This window comes from Rhinatrema bivittatum, chromosome 5 (assembly GCF_901001135.1).
Source record: "Rhinatrema bivittatum chromosome 5, aRhiBiv1.1, whole genome shotgun sequence".
Taxonomy (NCBI): domain Eukaryota; kingdom Metazoa; phylum Chordata; class Amphibia; order Gymnophiona; family Rhinatrematidae; genus Rhinatrema; species Rhinatrema bivittatum.
Genome location: NC_042619.1, coordinates 329,195,284 through 329,217,810, shown reverse-complemented (window position 1 = coordinate 329,217,810; position 22,527 = coordinate 329,195,284).

The window sequence follows — 22,527 nt, the reverse complement described above, 5'->3', positions numbered from 1 at the left end:
TCCATACTTATGATGGCCGCCGTTGTTCTCGCTGCCGCCCCCCCGCCCGTCCGTCCGGACGCCGGGACCGGCTCCGCAGCCGGGACTCCCGCCGTCGATGTTAGGCCCCCGAAGCCCGGGGGCAATGCCAAGTCCAAAAGCAGGACCCACGTTGAGCCCGGCTCCGTGGGCGGAGATGTGACGCTACCGCATCCCGTTCGGCCCGCCGTGCTGTCCTACGCGGCTGTGGCGGCGGGATGCGCCTCTAATTTGACTCCCCATTCCCGTCCCCCTGCGGGCGCCGCCCCACCGCCGAGAGCCGGTCCCGCGCCCAGGACTGGTCTTAGCCGTCGCCACGGAGTCCGGTGTTCCATCCTCCCGGGTGAAGAACCCCAGGACTACGCCTCAGCGATGGCTCAGCTGGTGGGTGCCAGGAATCTCGTCTCTTGCGGAAAAATGTACGGCAAGGTGGTTATGTTTTTGGCCAACCTTGCCGCTACGCACGCGGCGCTGGTCACGGGGTTAGTGGTGAAGGGTATTTTTCACATTTTGGAACCCTTAGATGGCGTGGGGACGAAGGTCTTCCTCTCGAATGTCCCGCCCTTCTTGCCCGACGAGGCGCTGGCGGCCTATCTTGGTCGTCTCGGAGAGCTGAAGTCTCAAATTACCACCCTGCCGATGGGCCACTCGGACCGCGCCCTCAAACACGTTGAGTCTTACCGGCGCGCGGCCGTGCTCAAGCTGAAGGCGGGGCGGGAGGAGGCCGAGGGGGTTTTTGTCATCCCCCATCAGGGCTATGCCTATCGGATCTACTACGCAGCGGGGGAGGCGAGGTGCTTCTCGTGTAAGGGGGTGGGGCACACCCGCAAGGCGTGCCCCCTGGCCAGACCGCCCACCACGGCCGCCCCCTCGGCGGCCGCAGAGCCGCGCACCTCAGCCACGACAGCCTGCCCGGCCCCTCCACGGAACGCCCCAGCTCCCTCGGGGCGTGGTCCGGCAGCCAGCGTCTCCGGAGTTCGAGAGGAACCCTGCCGTCCAGACACTGCCACGCCACCTGCCCCTCAAGCGCTGGCTGCGGGTGCCCAGCCCCGCCGGAAACGCACGAAGGCCCTGGCCCCTGCTGTCGCTGAGGTAAGCGTTCGGGGTGACCCTACCCTCCCCCCGCAATCATCTGCGCGGGGGGCTCCGGACTCCCGTGGCGGCGGCCCGGCGGTGGAGGTGTCTGCTGGTACCCCCTCGGGGGACCCGCCCCCCATCTCCTTAGAGGCGGAGGGCGCTCGTCCCGGGGAGGGTCCCCGGCCTCCTCCCACCGACGCCCCCACTGATGTTGCTTCATCTACTGCTCTGGCGCCTGTCCCCGCGGCCTCTTCCCCACCCGACTTGCGGAGTTCGGCTGCGGAGGTGGTCCCCGCTTCCGGCAGAGGCACGCCTACTTCGGGTGTGCCTGAGAGCTGCGGCGGCGGCCCCTTACCGACTGATGGTCCCTCTTCCCCTGGCCCACAGGGGAAGAAAAAATGTAAGCTTGCCTTGTTAGTGACAGCGTCTGGGTCTCAGGGCGGAGTGGACTTGTCTCCCGGTCCCGACAGCGCCCCTAGTTGCTCGCTGTCGGGTTTGGGCAAAAGGCGTGGGGAACCCCTCAGTGAGCCCGCGGCTCGGGTCGATAAAACCTACAAGGGTGATAGTCTCACCACTGCACGGCTGACGGCCGAGCGGCGAGCGTTGCGGCCCGCACTGGGCGACCCGCTGAGCGCTGACCGGCGGGAGCCTGACGCGTCCTCCACGGCTGCCTCGCCTGGGACCGCCATGCCCCGCATTGACCTGTCCTTCCGCTCCGTCCTGGACCCGAACGCGATTGACGGCGACGGCCCCTTCCTTTTCGGCCCCGGTCCCGGCCTCCCGAGGGCCCCCCTTCCCCCTCTCCCCCCGCCACCACCTGGTGCGACGCACCCATTTAGTGCGGCACCTGGGGGGAAGGAGGGGAACCCCTCGGGAGAGGAGCCTGGTAAAGGCGGGGAACCAGGCTGTACCCCGGGGCTTATCCCCGGGGCCCCCGGCCATGGTGGGGGGGAGGGAGGCCTGTCCCGGCCTATCGACGCGGGCGACTGTGACGAGATGGTGACTGATGCCGCCACCCTCGATCCGACGGTGTGGCCCCTTTCCCCAGACGAACCGAGCGACCCCGCGCCACCGGTGGGGATCTCTTCTGTCGCGTTGTGTCCGGACCCCGGAGGTACTCCGGCTGCTAGCGACGGGGAGCTGGGGGACGTCGCGGCGCCCTCCTGCGAGCTGCGGCTCTCCTCCAGCGCGCCGGTAGGAGGCCCCCCGGCCCTTTTTCATCCGGGGTCGGGAGCGGCTCAGTTTGACCAGTCCTTACGGGGGGCGGTCTCTGAGCTCGACCGGCTCCTTAGAGCTACCCGCAGTTGGAAATTTCGTGTCGCTAAAGCCCTCGAGCGATGGCCGAGCAAGGAGCGCCTCCGGAAGATAGCGGGCGCGCTCGTGGCACATCTCGAGGGTAGTAAACCTCCGGGGGCCAAGGACATCAAACGGGCTCGGAGGTTTTGTTCCGAAGTAGCTCCCTGAGGGGGCGCTTCGGTTGGGTGCACTTTTGTTTTTGTTCTGACAGAGGATGGCTCTGACTTTTAGCACTCTGAATGTCCACGGCTGCAGGGACGGCCTCCGCAGGAGCTGGGTGCTCTCCTATCTTCGGAAGGGAGGGTACTCCGTAAGTCTCCTGCAGGAGACCCATACCGCTCCAGAGGACGAGGCGGCTTGGCTTCTGGAGTGGCGCGGCAGGGCGTTTCTTAGCCACTCCAGACATGCCGGGGGAGTGGCCGTCCTGCTCGCGGAGTCCCTGCAGGCAGACGTGCTATCGGTCCGATCTGTCGTGCCTGGCCGGATGCTACACTTGCGGATCTGCGTCGGTGGCTGCACGGTCCATTTGATCAATGTGTATGCCCCGAACGATGGACCCGCCAGGTTGGTGTTCTTTCGCCGTTTGTCGACCCTGTTGCAGACCTTGGATGCGACGGAGGAGGTGGTGCTCGGGGGTGATTTTAATTGCACCCTCGAAGCTGCCGACCGTTCTGGCGTGCAGCCGCACCCCGCCTCCGCCGCATACTTGGGGGAGACGATCCGTCGCTTCTCCCTGGTCGATGCCTGGCAGCTGCATCACCCGGCTGGCTCCCCCTCCTTCACCTATGTGCGAGTGGGGGAGGGACGAATCAGCCGCTCTCGGATCGACCGGCTCTATGTCACGGGCTTCTTAAAGTCACGGACCCTTTCGAGTGCCATTGAGGTGGCGGCCTTCTCGGACCACCATTTGGTGTTCGTGAAGGTGAGGCTCGACTCGGCCGGGCCTCGGGCCACCCACTGGCATTTCAACAACTCCTTATTGGAGGAGGAGGGCCTCATGGCGGCGATCCGGGAGTTCTGGGTGGAATGGTGCACCTTTGAGGGGGACTTTGCCTCACGGTGCCTGTGGTGGGATGTGGGGAAAATCCACCTCAAACGGCTCTGTCAGGACTACGCCAGGGGCGTTAACAGGGAGCGACGTGGAGAGATCTGGCGCTTGCAGGGGGAGGTGCTGGATCTCGAAGCGGCCCTCTCTGATGTTGCGGATCAGGCTCTGCGTGATGAATACACGGAGAAGAAGTGCGCCCTCTGTCACCTCGAAGAGCGGCGAGGCCGGGGGGCGTTCGTGAGGTCGCGGATCCATTTCCTTCGGGAGATGGACTGTGGCTCGCGCTTCTTCTTTGGGTTGGAGAAGAGGAGGGGCGCCCAGAAGCAGATCACGGCCCTGGTGGCTGCCGACGGGGCCCCCTTCAGTGATCCGGAGAGGATTTGGGCGGAGGTCTGGGACTTTTACTCGACCCTCTTCTCCCCAGATCCCGTCGACCCGGACGCCTGCAGGATCCTGTGGGAGGGGCTTCCCTCCGTCAGGCAGAGCAGCAGAAATGCGCTGGATGAGCCTTTGAGTCTGGCGAACCTTTCTGAGGCCCTGAACCGGATGCCCAACGACAAAACGCCGGGCATCGATGGTCTGACGGTTGAGTTTTTTCGCCATTTTTTTGACCTGCTGGGGCCTGATCTCCTGCGGGTCCTGGCGGAAGCCCTGGAGAACGGAGAGTTGCCGCTGTCGTGTCGCCGAGCGGTTTTGACGCTGCTCCCCAAGAAAGGGGATGCCCGCGACTTGCGCAACTGGCGACCCGTTTCTCTCCTTTGCACGGACTATAAGATCCTAGCCAAGGCGCTTTCGCTGCGCCTCAGGTGATCCACCCGGACCAATCCTACACGATCCCGGGCCGCTCGATTTTTGATAACATCTTTTTAGTCAGGGATCTCCTTCACTACTGTTGTAGGATGGACCTGTCGGTGGCCTTTCTGTCTCTGGACCAGGAGAAAGCCTTCGACAGGGTGGATCACGGTTATCTCATGGGGACCCTGCAGGAATTCGGCTTCGGCCCCCGATTCGTGGGTCTTCTCCGCCTCCTGTACGAGTCCGCAGAGTGTCTGGTTAAGGTAAATTGGTCCCTAACAGCGCCTCTGGCGTTTAGGAGAGGAGTACGTCAGGGCTGTCCCTTGTCCGGGCAACTGTACGCGCTGGCCATTGAACCCTTCCTGTGCTTATTGGGCAGGAAGCTCACTGGCTTGGCGCTGCAGGACCCCGGGCTTCACCTTACCCTCTCCGCTTACGCCGATGACGTGCTCCTCCTGATTTCGGACCCGCTTGATATGGCGAGGATGCGCGCCTGCCAGCGGGTGTTTTCATCCGCATCCTCTGCCAAGATCAACTGGGCCAAATGCTCGGGGCTTGTGGTAGGACTGTGGCAGAGGGGCGAGCTCCCGAGCGAGTTTGATAATTTTTCTTGGAGCCGGGAGACCCTGAAATATCTGGGTGTCCACCTCTCCGCAGCGGAACCGACGGCCGATGCCAACTGGCAGGAGCTCGATGCGAAGGTTGATGCCCGCCTGCGGTCGTGGGCAGGGTTGCTGCGGTTGGTGTCCTACCGCGGGCGGGTTTTGGTGGCGAATCAGCTTGTGTCCAGCATGCTGTGGCACAGGCTGACCGCCCTGACTCCCCCCGCGGGGTTCCTCGCCCGGACCCAGAGGAAGTTGCTGGACTTCTTCTGGGCCGGCAGGAAGCACTGGGTCTCCGCGGGTGCCTTGGCCCTTCCTTTGGAAGAGGGCGGACAGGGACTCGTGTGCCTCCAGAGCCAGAAGCACGCCTTCCGCCTCCAGGCCCTGCGGAGGTTTCTGTATGCAGACCCGCCCCCGCTGTGGCGCCCCCTGGCAGCTTTTTTCTTTCGCCAGGTGGGCGGGTTACAGTACGACTGGCAGCTGTTTGTGATAAAGGCGAGGGGGTACGACCACGACCTCTCGTCGCTGCCGTCTTTCTACCAAGAAGTTTTTAAGTCCTGGAGCATGGTTTCCGTGACGAGGCGGCCGGCGGTCCCCACGGAGGATTTTTTGGAAGAACCCCTTCTCCACAACCCTGCCCTGGGTGTGGAGATCTTGGAATCCCCCGTGGTATGCCGTCGGTTGGCCTCGGCCGGAACCACCAAGGTCGGTCACCTTTTGTCGCAGGACCGTACCTCCTGGATGCACCCACTCATCCTGGCGCAGCGGATGGGCCTTCCCGATCCCGCCCCTGTCACCGCAGCGCTAGAGGCCTTAAGAGCCCAGGGTGCCCTGTGCATGAGTCTCTTTCAACAGGAGGGGGGTCTGCAGGCCGGAGGTCCCCATGGTTTTTCCGTTCCCCCCCCCTCCGGACCTGAGTATAGGCCCCATTCATCGGGACCCCCCTCTCTCGGCCCAACCCCTTCCCTCACGGTCCCTCAGCAGGTTGCACCTGTTCCCTGAGGTTTCCTTCGAGGAGTTTGGGAGGAAGGCGATGTATTTGTTGTTTCTTCATATAGTCCATTACCTGGCGCTGATTGCCCGCCCTGATACCGTCTGGAGAGGAACGATAGGCGGGGATAGGGGACCCCGATGGCGATCCTTTTACACCCCTCTGATCCCACGGGGGAGCGCGGACCTGGCGTGGCGGGTGGCACACGGGGCTATCCTCTCTGGCCGGGTGATGGCAGCCGTCCTCGGCACTTCGGCTTGCCCCTTCTGCCAGGCGCTGGAGACGGTGCCGCATATCTACTGGTTCTGCCCCCGCCTCACTCCATTCCTCAGCTTCCTCAGGAACCTCTTGCTGCGGTTTTGGTTGGCGTTTTCTCCCCACCTCCTGGTCTACGGCTACACCGCGCCAGGGAGCCCGGCAACTCGTTGCCGAGCGCGGTTGGTGATCTACCTCCTGGCCGAGGCCAAACAATCCATTCGATGTACGAGGGAGGCTCAGCTGGGAGGGGAGCATCCAGCCGCCTGCGAGGCTTACTTCAGACGTCTGGTCCGATCCAGGCTGCGGGCGGAGCACGCAGTGGCAGTCCACCGGAACGCCATCCCGCTGTTCTCTGCCACCTGGGCTGTCCGCTGTGTCCTCTGCCCGCCCCCCCTCCCACCCGCTTACACTCTGCACCTTTTCATCTAGGTGCAGCGCTCCGGCAGCCCTCACCCCCTTCCCCTTTTTTGGGTTGCTGGTTTCGAGACTTCCGATGATGTGCTAAAGGTCACGGGCTGCGGCCGTTGTGAGTCCTTTCTGCCCTAGGGCAGTGTGTTTTGGCTGAGGGCTGTCTCGCACCAGTCCTCCCCTGGGTTTTGTGCCTTTCGTCAACTTGGCATCTTGTTGATCCAAGGCTGTGTTTTGTTTGTTCCTTGCTCAGCGCTTCCTCTACGGGATGTAGACGGCGCTGAGCGGACTTACTTCGTTTTTTCTGGCCAGCGCAGGGCGCCTATGGCGCCCTGCCCTGGTGCCTTGTTTCAAATAGGCTCAGTCAGTGTAATGCTGTTCCTGATGACGCTATACTATTTATACCTTAAGCACGTGGTGTGCCACGCTCTTTCTTTGTGGGTGTCTGGGGAGGTGGCTTTACTCAGAGCTATAAGTGTCTCAAATCTGTATTCAATTGCTAGCTATTTTGATAGAATTTTGCATTGAAAAAGTTATTGGTTTGATTTTGCTGCAGTGCCAGCCTGGCTTTTCTTTCACTGCACTTTTTTTTTTTTTTACTTAGACGGTCTCTCTGTCTCTCTCACTGAGACAAGCTGCCATCAGTGACATTTTGCTGCTTATCTTCCTCACAGGCTTTCTGCTTCGGATATATTTAAAAAAGTTTTTACTGTGAATATTTGCCTCTACGACCAACTTCTTTTCAAATTCTCTCTTAGCCTGTCTTATCAATGTCTTACATTTAACTTGCCAATGCTTATGTATTATGCTATTTTCTTCTGTTGGATCCTTCTTCCAATTTTTGAATGAAGATCTTTTGGCAAAAATAGCTTCTTTCACCTCTCCTTTTAACCATGTTGGTAATCGTTTTGCCTTCTTTCCATCTTTCTTAATGTGTGGAATACATCTGAACTGTGCTTCGAGGATGGTATTTTTTAACAATGACCACGCCTCTTGCACATTTTTTTATTTGTAGCTGCTCCTTTCAGTTTTTTCTAACAATTTTTCTCATTTTATCAAAGTTTCCATTTTGAAAGTTTAGCACAAGAGTAATGGATTTTCATACTGTTCCTCTTCCAGTCATTAATTCAAATTTGACCATATTATGATCACTATTGCCAAGAGACCCCACCACCGTTACCTCTCTCACCAAGTCCTGTGCTCCACTGAGAATTAGATTTAAATTGCTCCCTCTCTCATCGGTTCCTGAACCAATTGCTCCATAAAGCTATCATTTATTCCATCCAGGAATGTTATCTCTCTAGCGTGTCCTGATGATACATTTATCCAGTCAATATTGGGGTAATTGAAGTCTATCCAAACACAAGAGTGCAGAGAGAAATTAGTCCAAACCACAAGGGAATTCAAAAAGCTCTAAGGAGCATAAAGTTTTTATTCTTTTTTCAAGCGGCAACTCCACTGACTTGCAATCACACCACAGTTTAGACCGCGTCCCCCTTGAAGTGCAGTATCTCTGCTCTGTGGTGTTTTTGGGTAATTGAAGTCTCCCATTATTACCACACTACCAATTTCATTAGCTTCCCTAATTTCTCTTAGCATTTCACTATCCATCTCACCATCTTGACCAGGTGGACGGTAATATACTCCTATCACTATAGTCTTCCCCGACACACAAGGGATTTCTACCCATAAAGATTCAATTTTGCATTTTTTCTCATGCAGGATGTTTATCCTGTTGGACTCTATGCCATCCCGGACATACCGCCTCCTCTCTGTCATTGCTATATAATTTCTACCCCAGTATAGCACTGTCCCATTGGTTATCCTCTGTCCACCATGTCTCTGAGATGCCAATTAAGTCTATGTCATCATTCACTGCAATACATTCTAATTCTCCCATCTTACTTCTTAGACTTCTGGCATTAGCATATAAACATTTCAAAGTTTGTTTTTTGTTTGTATTTTCATTCTGCTTTTTAATTGTTAGGGATAAGTTAGAATTTTTTAGCTCAGGTGAGTTTTTAGTTACAGGCACTTGGACTACTTTTCTTATTATTCGAACCTCATTGTCGGGATGCCCTAATTCTAATGCATCATTAGTATCCTGTGAAGATACCTCTCTCCGAACCATGCGCTGCTGAGCGACTGTCGGCTTTCCCCTTTGTTCTAGTTTAAAAGCTGCTCTATCTCCTTTTTAAAGGTTGCGCCAGCAGTCTGGTTCCACCCTGGTTAAGGTGGAGCCCATCCCTTCGGAAGAGACTCCCCCTTCCCCAAAAGGATCCCCATTTCCTAACAAAACTGAATGCCTCTTCCTTGCACCATTGTCTCATCTACGCATTGAGACTCCAGAGCTCTGCCTGCCTCTGGTGACCTGCGCGTGGAAAAGGGAGCATTTCAGAGAATGCTACCCTGGAGGTTCTGGATTTAAGCTTTCTACCTAAGAGCTTAAATTTGGCTTCTAAAACCTCCCTCCCACATATTCCTATGTCGTTGGTGCCCACATGTACCATGACAGCTGGCTCCTCCCCAGCACTTTCTAAAATTCTATCTAGGTGATGCGTGAGGTCCACCACCTTCTCACCAGGTAGGCATGTTACCAGGCGATCCTCATGCCCACCAGCCACCCAGCTATCTACATTCCTAATAATCGAATCACCAACTATGACGGCCGACCTAACCCTTCCCTCCTGGGCAGTAGGCCTTGGGGAGATATCCTCAGTGCGAAAGGACAATGCATCACCTGGAGAGCAGGTCCTTGCTACAGGATCCTTTCCTGCTGCACCCAGTTGATGCTCTCCAATCATGAGACCTTCTTCCTCCAAGGCAGCACCAGGGCTGCCAGTCTGAAGTTGGGACTTGGCTACTATGTCCCTGAAGGTCTCATCTATATACCTCTCTGTCTGCCTCAGCTCCTCCAGGTCTAACACTCTAGCCTGCAGAGATTGGACTCGTTCTCTGAGAGCCAGGAGCTCTTTGCATCGCATGCACTTGTACAACTTCTCACCGGTGGGTAAAAAATCATACATGTGACACTCGATGCCAAAGACTAGGAAGCCCCCCTCTTGCTATTGGACTGCTGCCTTCATCTCAATTTTGATCAGTTCCTAGTTAAACTACAGACCGGTTAGCCTGACTTCAGTGCCAGTAAAAATAGTGGAAAGTATTCTAAACATCAAAATCACAGATCATATAGAAAGACATGGTTTAATGAAACAAAGTCAGCATGGCTTTACCCAGGGCAAGTCTTGCCTCACAATTCTGCTTCACTTTTTTGAAGGAGCTAATAAACATGTGGATAAAGGTGAACCTGTAGATGTAGTGTACTTGGATTTTCAGAAGGCGTTTGACAAAGTTCCTCATGAGAGGCTTCTAGGAAAAATAAAAAGTCATGGGATAGGTGGCGATGTCCTTTCATGGATTACAAACTGGCTAAAAGACAGGAAACAGAGAGTAGGATAAAAATGGGCAATTTTCTCAGTGGAAGGGAGTGGGCAGTGGAGTGCCTCAGGGATCTGTATTGGGACCCTTACTTTTCAATATATTTATAAATGATCTGGAAAGAAATACGACAAGTGAGGTAATCAAATTTGCAGATGTTACAAAATTGTTCAGAGTAGTTAAATCACAAGTAGATTGTGATAAATTGCTGGAAGACATTCTGAGATTCGAAAAGTAGGCATCAAAATGGCAGATGAAATTTAATATGGATAAGTGCAAGGTGATGCATATAGGGAAAAATAACCCATGCTATAGTTACACAATGTTAGATTCCATATTAGGAGCTACCACCCTAGAAAGAGTTCTAGGCGTCATAGTGGATCGGTTCAGTGTGCTGAGGCAGTCAAAAAAGCAAACAGAATGTTGGAATTATTCGAAAGGGAATGGTGAAAAAAACGGAAAATGTCATATTGCCTCTGTATCGCTCCTTGGTGAGACTGCACCTTGAATACTGTTTACAATTCTGGTCGCCACATTTCAAAAAAGATATAGTTGCGTTGGAGAAGGTACAGAGAAGGGCAACCAAAATAATAAAGGGGATGGAACAGCTCCCCTATGAGGAAAGGCTGAAGAGGTTAGGACTTTTCAGCTTGGAGAAGCGATGGCTGAGGGGGGATATGATAGAGGTGTTTAAAATCATGAGAGGTTTAGAACGAGTAAATGTGAATCTGTTATTTACTCTTTCAGATAATAGAAGGACTAGGGGGCATGCCATGAAGTTAACATGCGGCATATTTAAAACTAATCAGAGAAAGTTCTTTTTCAGTTCAATGCACAATTAAACTCTGGAATTTGTTGCCAGGGGATGTGGTTAGTGCAGTTAGTGTAGCTGGGTTTAAAAAAGGATTGGATAAGTTCTTGGAGGAGAAGTCCATTACCTGCTATTAATTAAGTGGACTTAGAGAATAGCCACTGCTATTATTAGCAACAGTAGCATGGATAGACTTAGTTTTTTGGATACTTGCCAGGTTCTTATGGCCTGGATTGGCCACTGTTGGAAACAGGATGCTGGGCTTGATGGACCCTTGGTCTGACCCAGTATGGCATGTTCTTATGTTCTTAAAGATGTTTACTACTTTTACTGTGAAAATGTTAGGAATTTCTCTTGAACCTGTTTTTGTAACTGCTGAACTTTTTGTATTTTTTGCTGTGGATTCTACATGAAACTGGATAAAATCTGGTTAATTTTCTGATGTAAAACAGTTTTCTGTTTGAAGCACCAACCTTGGATGAACTGTGTGTTCTTTTTGGAAGGTAACCTCTACTTAGTTTGGCCTTGCAGGAGAGACTACCCCTATTCCATGGAAGCCATAGACTATATTCCTTCACCCCTTTGGTTGAATCCCGTACTCTCCGGGATTAGGAAGGTAATTCCTGATTGGGAGGTGGGGCACTTTTACACTTATTTGCAAGTGATCCCTGATGTTGTGTGGATTTCTATTTTCTGTACTTACTCTGACAATCTGGAACAAGTTGCAGCTTCCTCAAGATGTGTTGTTCTTCCACAAGCAGCCTAAAACATGGATATGTTCATAAGTATTTTGATTTTATTTATTTCTTGGAAGGAATATGGATACTCTGTATTATATCTGTTAATTATATTATTGGTTTGTTAATTGTAGTGTGCGCAGATACTTGCTTTGCCATTTTTATATCATATTAACTTGCTTAGAATTAGTTAAAATGAGCTTGTAATAAATATTTTAAATAACTAAATAAATAAATAAATACTTTGATTCAGTTAGAGGAACCTTTCCTTTTAGTTCTCTTAAGATTGAAAATTAAAGGTCCAAAGCTTTGGTTGAGTAGTCCTAGAAAGAAGAGAGATTCATTCCCAATGCAGACCCAGTGACTGGTGAAGCATCTCTAGAGGACTGTGTACAGTTCTGGTTGCCACATCTCAAAAAATATATACCGTAGTTGCTTTGGAATAGGCACAGAGAAGGGTGACCAAAATAATAAAAGGGATGGAATGGCTTCCCTGTGAGAAAAGGCTAAAACGTTTATAACTGTTCAGCTTGGAGAAGAGACAGCTGAGGAGAGATATGATAAAGATCTATAAAATCATGAGTAGAATAGAACAGATAAATGCAAATCAATTATTTACACTTCCAAAAAATACATAGACTAGGGCTAACTCCATGAAGTTAGTAAGTAGCTTATTCAGAACAAATGAAATAAAATTCTATGTCATGCAATGGACAATTAAGCTCTGAAATTCATTGCCAGAGGATGTGGCTATGGCAGTTAGTGTATATTGGTTTAAAAAAGTTCCTGGAGGAGAAGTCCATAAATTGTATTAACCAAGTAGACTTAGAGAATAGCCACTGATGATATAGCTGCATGATAGCAGCATGCGATCTATTTACTGTTAGGGATTTTGCCAGGTGTTTGTGATCTGGATGTTATGGCCAGCTAAGGGATGGAGAGAGACCACTGAAGGAAGTCCTGCAGTGGACTCCATTGCTGGGAGGCGGATCAGAGCCAGGGGACCAGCAGGACTAAGTGGGGTCTCCTGGTGACAGAGAGTAGAAGAACTGTCTGGGTCGAGGCAAGTGGAGGAGGAACGGAGTCAGAGGAAGTCCAGAGGTCATGGCAGGCAGCAGAGGTGCAAATTGAGGAAGCAGACCAGTAATCAGGACAGGCAGTAGACCAGTTGGATACCAGGAGCCAAGCCGAAGTCAGGAACCAAGAAGGCAAGCTGAAGAAGAAGCAGGAACTGGAGCTGAAGAGGAGGTACGGAGCAGGAAATGGATTAGTAACACAGAGGCAGGAGCAAGCAGAAACTGGATCAGGAACACAGAGGCAGGAGCAGGCAGGAACTGGATCAGGAATATGGAGGCAGAAGCAGGCAGGAACTGGACCAGAAACACAGGAACTGAATACAGCAACTAGCAACTCCGGAGAGTGAACCCTGCTTTTTAGGCAAAGAATGGAAGCAGTTGCTGGGTTTAAATACCCTATCTGCGTCTGACATCATCCAAGGGGCCGGCCAAAGTTTCCCACCGCGGCCCCTTTAAATATGAGCCCCTTGCGCGTGCGCATCTAAGGGGCGGGGGTAGGCAGAGGAGCTCAATGGCGTCTGCCTTGTGGAGATGCCGCCGTGGAGAGGCCCAGCCATGGCCCAGCAAAGAACGGGGATTGCCATGGCATGCCAGGAGTCGGCAGGCAAGAAGGTGCGAGCCCGGCCTGGGGCCCTGCGGCCGGGATTTTGTAACAGTACCCCCCTCTTATACCCCCTCCTTAGGGGTCCAGTTTTGTCTGGATGGTCTTGATGAAACTGGTGAAGAAGAGATTTGTCCAAGATGTTGACAGCAGGGTCCCAATTATTGTCCTCCGGGCACACCCTTCCCAGGACAACAAATATTCCCACCTACGATGGTGGAAGCGTACATCTAAGACCTCCCGTACTTGATAGATGGTGTTATCTTCTGCGGCTGGTTCGGAAGGATCAGGGGGTTTTCGATGGAATCTTGAGAGTATCAAAGGTTTGAGCAGAGACACGTGAAATACGTTGTAAATCCTCAATGTGCTGGGAAGATGTAGGAGGTAGGAGACGGCACCAATTTTTTCAGAAACCAGAAATGGATCAATGAATCTGGGCACCAATCGCATAGAGGGAATGTGAAGATGAATATGCTTTGTGCTCAGCCATACTTTGTCTCCAGGGTGAAACACCAGAGCTGGATGGCGATGTCTGTCAGCTTTCTTCTTAATGGTGGCTGCCATTTGCTGTAGTTTGACTTGTATAGACTCCTAGAGGGATTGGAGCTGCTGGGCAGGCATTTGAGCCACAGGAGACGGCACTGACAAGGGAAGAGGTAAAGGTGGTTTAGGTTGTCTACCATAGACGAGCTGAAAGGGGGATTTCCCTGTGGCTGAATGAGTATGATTATTGTATGAGAATTCAGCCCATGGTAATATGGACACCCAGTTATTTTGTTTGTTTCCTACGAAGGTTCGGATAAAAGTCTTTAATGAGCGATTTGTATGCTCTGTCTGTCCGTTACTTTGGGGATGGAATGCAGAGGTGAAGTCCAGACGAACCCTAAACTTCTTACAAAGAGCTCTCCAGTACTTTGCTGTGAACTGTGGACCCCTGTCAGAGACAATGTGAAGAGGAAGTCCATGAGAGCGAAAAATGTGTTGCTAAAGAGTTGGGTCAATTCAGGTGCAGAGGGAAGTTTGGGCAAAGGGGTAATATGGGCCATCTTAGAAAACCGATTCACGGTAACCCAAATGACAGTCTTCCCTTTGGATGGTAACAGATCCACTATAAAGTCCATGGATAGGTGGGTCCATGGTTCAACAGGAATAGGTAGAGGCTGGAGGAGACCCCAGGGATGACCTGGCAACGGCTTATGTTTGGCACAGGTAGGACAGGAGCTAACGTAGACCCAGACGTCTCGTCCCATATAAGGCCACCAGTAATATTGAGTGAGGAGCTCCAGAGTTCTTGCTCTTCCAGGATGTGCAGCTGTAAGGGAATCGTGAGCCCACAAGAGAACTTTCCTTCTTAAGCGAACTGGAAACGGTCTTGCTGAGAGGAGGTACCTCTGTAGCTGCAACTATAACTTTTGCAGGGTCCAAGATATAATGGGGAGGATTGGATGAGTCCTCACATTCGGTGGTGCGAGATAAGGCATCAGCACATATGTTCTTTGATGTGGGTCTGTAGCGTAATGAGAAGTAGAAATGGCTGAAGAATAGAGACTAGTGAACCTGTCTTGGATTCAGACGCTGTACGCGGTTCAGAAATTCCAAATTCTTATGGTCCGTGGATACCACTATGGGGTATTGGGCCCCCTCCAGCCATTGCTGCCATTCTTCAAACACCAGTTTGCTAGCAAGGAGCTCCTTATCGTCAATGACATAGTTTTTCTCCGCAGCTGAGAACTTCCGAGAGAAGTATGAACAAGGGAGTAACCTCCCCTTGTTGGAGGCCTGGCTGAGAACCACTCCTACTGCTATGTCTGAGGCATCTACCTCCACAATGAAGGGTTGTTAGGGTCTGGATGATGTAGAAAGGTGTCTAGTAGAAAAGCCTCCTTTAAGTCTTCAAAAGCTTGGCAAGCCGTCAAGAGCCGTTCTTTAGTGTTAGCTCCCTTCTTGGTAAGGGCCATGAGCAGAGCCACCCTTTGAGAATAGTGAGGTATGAACTGTCTGTAGAAATTTGCAAACCCGAGGAATTGTTGGAGAGCCTTGACCTCCACAGGACGAGGCCAATCCCTAATTGTGGACACCTTGTCTGGGTCCATTTGAAATCCAGTCGAAGAGACAGTATAGCCAAGGAACACAAAGGAAGAAGCAGGCAGGAACTGGATCAGGAACATGGAGGCAGGAGCAAGCAGGAACTGGATCAGGAATGCAAGAATTGAAGAACAGCAACTAGCAACTCTGGAGAGTGAACCCTGTTGCAAGGCAAAGAATGGAAGCAGCTGCTGGGTTTAAATACCCTATCTGTGTCTGACGTCATCCAAGGGGCCGGCCGAAGTTTCCCGCCGTGGCCCCTTTAAATGAGCCCCTTGCGTGCATGCACGCATGCCTAAGGGGCGGAGTTAGTTAGAGGAGCTCAGCGGCATCTCCCTCGTGGAGACACCACTGCGAAGAGGCCCAGCCATGGCCCAGAATGAAAGGGGATTGCTGCGGCATGCCAGGAGTCAGCCGTGGGGCCCGGCCATGGGGCCCGGTGGCTGGGATTCGTAACACTGGATTGGCTACTACTGGAAACAGGATACTGGACTTGATGGACCCTCTGTCTGACACAGTATGGCAATTCCTATGTTACTATGTAGTTATTTTAGGTACTTATTTACTCAGTATGATTTTTATTGGGTACAAGATTTATCCAACCTTCCTATCCATGAGATCAGAGTGCAGAAAATGTTTTCTTTTTTACAAGTCATCTTGGTACCCCTAATTTTGAGGGATTTTTTGCCCATCCACAATTTGATGAGTAACAAATGAATACCCAAGTGGTTCCCAAACCAGGGAAGAGAGAGGAGGAACTGAGTTACCATACCAGTGCCCAGAAACCTCAAACAGTGAAGCAGATGCCCACAAGGTACAGAAGTGTAGAAGAAAAAAAAAATCAAAGAGTTCAAGAGCTGGCAGTGAATCCCAGGAAATTTACAGGGTAGACTTAAAGGGAGAGGGAAATCTATTCCAGTTTACCAAGGAAGACTTTATCCAAGTATAAAGAAGGGACCCTGAGGGATAGATCAAGGGACCACAGATTTACTGTTGAAATGCTTTATGGATATTATCTGAGAGATTTTTATCAAATGCCATATTTTCATGTTTGTGCTATTTCTCCAATATATTGTCATTTTGTATTGGAATGCCATTACAATTCCCAACTTGTTTATTGGTACTCAACGAAAGAGAATACAGTTAATACCTAGGGTCTATCAGGCTTATTCTTCCTTACTACACAGAACTCTCTAAGTGGGAAAAACAAAAGAAAGACAGGATTATCAGAGACTTAGCTCCAGTACTGAGTTCCAGACCCATTACTCTCTCAAGCTCATTGAGTAGGGGTTTCATGTGTTTTTCGTAGAGAGGGCAAGTTAGGAATAAAGGTTGTGCTGGTTATAGGGTTGCCATGTTACTATACAATTTCAGGAAAGGTTAATCCAGTCCTGGTTTTACTCCACTGCCTGCATGGATGTGTAGTTTGGCTCTTCCTATTTCTTTTCTTAAAAAAAGCAAAACTACAAGTCCCTGGAGGTAGTGGAGTAAAACCAGGAGTAGATAAGCCTGCCCAGAATAACTGGAACCAATTGGCAATCAGCAGAGTATCTGTACCAAAGAAGAAAAAAACACAGATGTGAGTGTGTAGCTGACGGCATTGCACGAATGTGGATATATGGCACATATTATACAGATCATGATTTATTATTTATTTATTTATTTATTTATTTAAAGGCTTTTATATACCGGTGTTCATATACTAGTACATATCACGTCGGTTTACATAGAACCAAAGTTGGAAATTACATCAAATAAAAAATAAATAAATTAAAAAATAATAATAATAATTACTGACTCCCCGGACTAAAACACCATCCTCTGAATTGACCTGTATTCTCCCTTTCTCCCCGAAAGTTGACCATATGTGTTCTATCATCCGTCAATTTTGGAACGTGCTTTCATCTCATCCAGTCTTCTGTGAATCCCCACAGTTTGTTTTCACTCGTGAACACAATTTAAGAGATCAACTGATTTCATCTGAACTGCATGGGGTCATGGTTAACACATTAACATTCTCCGGCCACGCTTCTTGTGGATCTTGCTCTGCTTGCTCTTTGTCATATTGCTCCCCCGATTTTACACATCTCACCACCAATCAGGTCTTTACACTACACCACTTGTACCAGCAGGATGGCGTATATCATCACGTGCCCTTGTTCACTTCTCTATGAGGGTTAGACCACATGGATCTTGAAAACTCGCATTTTTTAACATCTTAGCTGCATTTGTAATTCCTGAGAAGAAGCCCCAGTAGTCTTCTATTGGTTCGTATCAAAACACTCCATTGATGATCTCTATTTTTTGGCCAGTGAAATCCCCCACTCATGTCGCCATGGTGGCAGTTTTGGAGAATGGCTAGTAGGCTGGGAACAATGGTGAATTTACATATTTATAGAGTCAATCGTCAAAATACGTAAGGGCCCTAATGCCCATGATAACGCCATAATGCATGCATTATTTATTTATCACATCACGAGATGCATATGCAAATTTTAAAATTGTATTCAAAGGGGAGGAGTTTGGGAGGGATTTATGAAAATGAGGGATGTTTAGCATTGTGTGTGATAGTGTAACAGAGCAGAGTAGAGTGAGAAAGAGAGAGAGCTTCTGGGGTGGCACACATATTTAGTCATCTATTTCTACCACTATACGAGGGTCAACTAGCAGCTCAAGGTGAGGTTTTGATGGTAGGCTAGGGTTTGAGGGCCAGCTTTACATGCACAGTCAGACATACGAACAGCACAGTACACATCAGTGAAGATTTAATGTGATTTGGAATGGGGAAAGGTACACAAAGATGAGATTTCTACAATGTACTCTTGCCCTGGCTTGATGCACTCTCTACCTCAGTGTTATCAAGCTAGGGCGAGAGTACATTGTAGAAATCTCATCTTTGTGTAGCTTTCTTCATTCCAAATCACACCAGATCTTCACTGCTGTTCATACATCTGACCGTGCATGTAAAATTGGCCCAAAACCCTAGACCACCACCAAAACTTCACCTCGATTTAATAGATGACCCTCCTATAGTGGTATAAAAGGATGACAAATAAGTGTGCCACCCGGGAGGCTCTCTCTCTCTCTTTAATCCACGCCACTCCACTCCTCTTCTCCTCTCTCTCTCTCTTCCCCTCCCTCTCTCCTCTCCTGCCTAAAAGGAGATTTGCAATAAATGTCATAAATCCCATTTTGGGCATATCACGCATCTCAAAATGCGATAAATAACACATTCTTTATGGCATTATCAAGGACGTTAGGGCCCTAATACCCACGATAACTTCATAACGCAGTTTGGTGAATGACCCTATTGGTTTTTTTCCGTGTTCCTCACAGCAGCATGGGCATATCTATCATGCATTTTTTCTACTTCAGAAATTTTTTTCCTTTACATTAGTGAAATCAAAGAGCACTTTTAAGTGCTGAAGAATGCCAAGGACACCTGGCTTCAAGTATTGCCAGTGTGGCAAGATCATATCGGTAACTGATGGCCATAACTATTGTTATCTCTGCCTCGTTCCCGAACATGATCAGGCCACCCATAGGGAATGCAGCCGCATGTCCTCTTGGGCCCTTCAAAAGAGGGCCACAAAGATCTTGAAGCTCAGCGAAGAGCCAGTGATGAACAGCTATTCACCTTTGCCCTCAGATAGCCAATCAATACACTCTTCTCTGGGGCCAAAGACTTGGCACCTAGACCTGGTAAGATGGTCCTCTTTCATGGTCCCACAGACACTTTAACAAAGGGTAGCCAATTGGGCAAGATCCACACAATGCTCCCATTACATATGAAGGCCACAAAACCAAAAATCTCAAAGACTACATTGAGGACAGGGGACACAACACAAACATCTCTGGAGCATTTGAAGCAGGAGCTCCTGAAGCACCGAGCACAGGTTAAGAACATAAGATATGCCATACTGGGTCAGACCAAGAGTTCATCAAGCCCAGTATCCTGTTTCCAATTCAAGTCACAAGTACCTAGCAAGTATGCAAACATTAAATAGATCACAAGCTACTATTGCCTATTAATTACCATCATAGCAGTTTATGGATTTATCCACTAGGAATGTATCCAAACCTTTTTTAAACCCAGTTACACTAACTGCTATAACCACATCCTCTGGCAATGAATTCCAGAGTTTATGTGCTCTAAGCACTCAATAGCATTGGCAATGCAATCAGAGGAGTGGGTATGAATGATGCAGCCAAATGAGTTGACACATTTGACACAACACAAGGTGCTGAGATGAAAGACACATGACACATCCACAGCGTGGATGCATCAGAAGCCATTGATGCATCCAGACAATGACGCACAATGACTTACACCAACGCTTCATGCAGCTTCCCCATGTAACTTCAATGCACCATGGAGTCACAGGGCAGAAAAATTCAAATTCTGTTCATGAGCATACGACACACATGTCAACCAAGTTAGTAGATGTGCTACTCCCAAGGAGGCAACAGCTCCATCTATCAGATCTGGATAATGAAGTAGAATCACTAGTACACATTGACTCCACCTCTTCTGTATCCTTTAACTCAGAGCAAGAAATCCATGCCCCTCCAGGGCAGGCAAATGTCATTGTTCTCCTATTTTGCAGGAGCTACTGCATAAGAAGCCCTGGTGTCCAGTCAAGGAGCCATTATCCACCAGTTCTAGAGCCCCAGATTCAGACATTCTGACCCTGGCAGTGTCTCTGCCTAGAAGTCTCAGGGGAAGGTCCCACTCCTCTCAGAATATGTCAGGGGATGACTTTACACAAGTAAAATTGAAAAGATACTTGTCCCACACAACCTCTACTGCTCAAACAATGGATAAAATTACATCCATATTGAAGACTTTCTTCATAAACCTTCACACTGAACAGCACCAATGACACATTGATCACCTAGTCTATCTGAAGGAGGTCATTCTTCTTAAAATGAATATACCCCATCCCCAGATGAGGAACTTGGGCAATCATTACCTGCTGTGAGTCAACGTTTTTCCTCCAGCAAGATGGCCAACCACATGTGTCACCACCAGCTTCAACAGGAAACTCCACTGGCATCCCTTCAGACCCACCAGAAGAGCCTCCAGAGCCTTCTTCACTTATTCTGAATTTGTAGAGAAAGTGGGAATGCTTCTAGGGGTAGAGACACACAAGAATCCTGATCCTAGGACTGAAACAATGACCCTTCCATTTCATTCACTGTTGGACTCTGTTATGGACAAGGCATGGGAGTCCCCTCATACTGGTTTCATAATATCCAGGAAATTAGATCTCAAATTTTGAATGCAGAAGTCGGCCGATTATGGCATGGTTCAAATCCCTTATGCCTCAGTAGTCATGCAATGAAGAAATCAAAAAAAATCTAGACTACATTTGAATATGCCTCCTGAAAAACACAAAAGGATATTAGATGGATTTGGATGCAAGATGTTCCAAGGATCCATGCTAAATGCTCAAATCCAGCAACACCAATGTTGTATCATGCCGTATCTCTATGTCCAAGCCTTGAAGCTCTTCCTATCAATGAGAGATGGAGATCAATGCACACCCCAAATATTAATCATCCTAGAAGAAAGTCTCAGGCACTTGCTCAGAACAGTTTATGAAACCTTGAAACTTGCTCTCGAACCTCTGCCACTTCAATTTCGGTGAGAAGAATAATGTGGTTATGTTATAGCGCAATTCTTGAGGATGTCCATGATAAACTGTTTGAATTGCCTTGTAAAGGTAACAACCTCTTCAGAGAGAAATTGAGAGAGACTGTCTCACAAATAAAGGAGCAGAATGTGATGGTCCAATCTCTCACCTCTTCAGGTTTCAATGGTCTATTACAGAAAATACTTTTCTCCTTATAAAAGTTCTATCAAAGGAGACCTTATCACCAATACCAGCCTTACAGAGCTCCTACATATCATCTGCCGAGGCCTCAATCTCAACAACCTCAACAAAGGATCCAGCAGAGGGGAGACAGGCCGCAAAAGCCACAACAACCACCACCCCAAAAACCACAATAAGGTTTTTCAGCAATGTTCAGCTACAGCACCCATCACATGGGGGCAGACTAACCTTTTTTTCCAAAGCCTAGTCGACAATCACATCAGATCAATGGGTTCTCAGAATCATACCTCAGTTATTGGCTGGATTTCGATCATCTCCCCTTAACATCTCTCCTAGTGTCCCTTTACAAGGAACTCATCCCAGATTCCCTCGTTACAGCAGGAAGCACAGGTCCTTCTCCAACAACAAGCTATTTGCATCCTGCCACACTCTCATCTCAACAAGGGAAACTACTCCAAATACTTTCTCATTCCAAAAAGGTTAGGAGGTCTTCACCCCATTTTGGACCTGGTTCTCTCAAAAAGTGCATCTAGAGGCAGAAATTCAAAATGACTTCCCTCATTTCAATTCTACCATTCCTGCAATGCAAAGGTTGGCTGTGTTCTCTGGACTTGAAGAATGTTTATATGCACATTCCCATCCACAGTAACTATTGACACTACCTTTGCTTTCAAGTAGGCCAGCAATCACTACCAATACCAAAGTTCTCCTGTTTGGACTGTCTTCTGCCCTGAGTGTCTTCACAAAATATCTAGTTGTGGCTGTGGCTCATCTGCAGAAGCAGAATTCAAATATTCCCCTATCTGGATGATTGGATCATCATCTTCCTGAGTCATGAAACTCTATGATAGCATCTGATCAAAACTACAAGAAGTCCCATCTTGACCTTTGCAGATTCTTTAATTCATTGTAGCAAGGATCCATACACCCCTCTGCAGAGCATACTTACCTGATAACATGGTGCAGGTGCTACGCTCCCTGTGCCTACAGCTTTCTTGGCAGTCTTGGACAACAGTACAGCAAGTTCTAGTGCTGCTTGGTTATATGGAAACAGTGATACATGTGATCTCTCGCACCTGTCTACACATGAGACAATTACAATGGTGCTTAAAGTCTCAATGGAATCAATGCAAATAACCCATGTCAAAGAGGGTTTGAATCACCTTTTCCATGAAAAGATATATAAATAGGTAGCTGACACTTTTAGTAGTGTCACAGGGCACTCCTTTCAGAAGTCCCACACATCATCTAATTCTCACGACAGCCTTCTCAATGCGAGATTAGGGGCCCCATCTACTTGACTTAAAAATGCAGGGCCTGTAGATCCCAGCAGAAAGCAATTTCCAGATCAAACTCTTGGTTAGTGCAGTTAGTGTAGCTGGGTTCAAAAAAGGTTTGGATAAGTTCTTGGAGGAGAAGTCCATTAACTGCTATTACTCAAGTTGACTT